Below are 3,107 nucleotides of genomic sequence, written 5' to 3' on the forward strand. Positions count from 1 at the left end.
TGTGTGTATGTGTGCATATGCATGTTCATATGTGTCTTTGTATGCATATGGATGCCTGCATGTGTGGATGATTGCATGTATGAAGGTCAAAGGTTAATGTCAAGTGTCCTCCTCAGTCACTCTCTACTATATTATGTGAGACAAGTTCTCTCACTCAACCAAGAGCTCACCCATTTAGCGAGACTATTTAGCAAGCAAACCCCAGTAATACATCTGTCTCCACCTCCAAAGTGCTGAGATTACGGGCATTTGCTAGCATTTAACATGGGTACTGGGTATCTGAACTTGGTTCCTCATGCTTACACATCAAGCACTTTACCCACTGAGTCACCTCCATACTCCCCACACCCTATGTGGATCTTTTAAAGAACCAAAATAATCATGGTTTCTCTTTCTGAGTGCATTGACCTGTGCCCATAGGTGCTAGTAAATTTTCTCCCTGGTCATAACAGTTTATGGCTGAAGACTTGGAATTCTAGCTGTGGGCCTACCAAGCCCCCTTAAGTTACCTTCTCTTTTGGAATTTAAACTATGGACTCAAAACCTTTTTTTTTCCCCAAGCTTTGTGGATTTTGTTTTCATCAAATCTAGGTTAAATGTAGGAAATTGACAAACATTTTCTTCACAGACTATTACTTAAGGGTTCCTTATACTTCAGGTCTCATCATAAACAATTACTCAAAGATCCCTTGCACGTGAGGTCTCTTCAAAGACTGTTACTACTAGATGGACCCTTAGCTGTGAGGTCTCAGCACAGACCATTACTACTAGATGGACCCTTAGCTGTGAGGTCTCAGCACAGACCATTACTACTAGATGGACCCTTAGCTGTGAGGCCTCTTCACAGACAATGGCTTGAGCATCCCTTGCATGTGAGGTTTCTGCTCACTTACTTTTTCTGTCCAGGTCCTCAGGTTGGTCAGAAGTCACCACTTCTTTCATTGCTTTCTCCATTTTCTGAGATCACATTATTAACAAGTGTTGTAAAGAATGTGTTAGATGTCATGGTTAGATTTTTGGTATTTTTGTTTTGTTTTGTTTCGAGGTAGGGTCTCATTCTAGCCCAGGTTGACCTGGAATGCACTATGTAGTCCCAGGGTGGCTGTGAAACTCATGCAATCCTCCTACCTCTGCCTCTCAAGTGCTGGGACTAAAGACATGCACCACCATGCTCGGTTTTATTTTTTCAATATTTGAAGCACTCTAGCCTAGGCTGACATGGAACTCTCTCTGTAGATCAGGCTGGCCTCAAGTTCATGGCAATACTCCTAGGTTAGCCTCCTGAGTGCTGGGACTAATGACATGAGCCACTGTGCCCTGCTGGATGTTACGATATTACGGTTTTTGAGAGGGAGCAGAATGACACTTTCAGTCACTGTTTTACCTTCAATTTTGGCTGGATAGTAACACATACACAACAGTTCCAAGTCACAACTGTGGAGGTCAGCATATTCTCACAAATGAATAAACACCCATCTAAACTGAAACCCATCATCTCCTCTGAGACGTCCTTCTTCCCTCATAATGTAGTTTTAACAATGTCCGAGTCTCTACTGGGAATATAACTAGCATTGTAGGAACAAACACCTGAGAACTTACCTACATGTCAAGTCCTGTGGAAAATATATGTTTATAAACACATATATCCTTGGCTTTCACCAGTTGCCTGCACTCCTACCATTCACGGTAAGAAATGTCTCCAGATCTCAAAACATGTTGCAGTACCTCTGGCTGAGAGCCTGTGCTGTAGAAAACCACGCCTGTTTATGGCTCCCTTCCTCTCCCAGACATTCGCTCTCTGCTAGGAGTCCATCCTCAGATACCTGGTTGCTAACACAACCTGGTCCGCGTTGCTGCCAGAATCCCTGGAACCACCTGTTTCTTTTGAACTACAGCCCTTCAGTCACAAGCCTCTCTGCTTGGGAAGTACTCAGCTGTCTGAATTAAGGGTTTTGCTCCATCTTCTCACTGAAATGCATCCATTGCCATTTAGTTTTCAAAAGCCACAAGTATCACTGCTTCTGGCACTGTCATGGTGTCCATCTCTTCCCTTTCACCATTGTATAGAAAATCACCAAGCACTTTTCCCCATGCACCCATCCCCTTCCATCTATAACTGCAAGAATTAGAAGTTGCCAGGAAGAGCTTGGACTTTGGGAAGCAGTTATCAAAGTTCTTACTTCCACAGGAGAGAGCAAGATGTGGGAAGATAGACTGAATAACGAAGTATTCTAAATGTGACTGGTCCTATGTCTGAACACAGAGAGTTTCTACATGCTAGCTCTCATCGGAGCAAGCCAAAAAGAAGAAGGTACCAGAGCCAAAAGACACAGGTATATGTGGTCAGCTTCCTGGACATGAAGCAAGGGCAAGAGAGCAGAGGACACAGCACAAGGGCAGGTGGGAAGTTGTATTAATTACTTTACTTGTTGCAGGGACCAAATACCTGACAAAAAGCAGCTGAAGGAAGACAAACGGGTTTGTTTTGGCTTGAAGTTTGAGAGGATATTTCCATTGTGGTTGGGAAGGCATGGCTGCAGGAGGCCAGCTGGTCACATTGTATCCATTGTCACGAAGAACGAGGGAACGGGAAGTGGGACTGGGCTGTAACCTAAAGACCTGATCCCCATGACCCACTTACTCCAGCAAGGCTCCACCTCACAATGGTTTCACAACCTTCCCAAGCAGCACTCCCAGCCGGGAACCGAGAGCCCACACACACGGCCTCTGCGGGCACCGCACTCAAGCCACAAGGAAGGCGTCCGGCACGGTCCTCACAGCTTAGCTGGCCCCCACCCAAGTTTCATTTCCCAGTCCTTTGTGGACCTGTTTGCCGCATGTATTCATCTTCATTTTTGAGAGTTTCTGCCTTCTCGCCAGGATCCTGTTATCCAAAAGCACCAGTCCTGGCTTAAAATTCTAAATTCTGTTTTTGGATACAATCTCGTAGCCAGCTGTTTATTTCTCTTCTCCTTCCATCGCTTCCAAAATTACAAACCTCAACCAAGAGAAGAAATGAGAAAGTTGGACTTGCCTTGTGAGATCTTAGTGGGTGTTTCTATCAGCATGGGGAAGGAGGAAGCTGCTTTAAAACAAAATCTTGTATT

The sequence above is a fragment of the Jaculus jaculus genome, chromosome 19 (genome assembly GCF_020740685.1).
Source record: "Jaculus jaculus isolate mJacJac1 chromosome 19, mJacJac1.mat.Y.cur, whole genome shotgun sequence".
NCBI classification, from domain to species: domain Eukaryota; kingdom Metazoa; phylum Chordata; class Mammalia; order Rodentia; family Dipodidae; genus Jaculus; species Jaculus jaculus.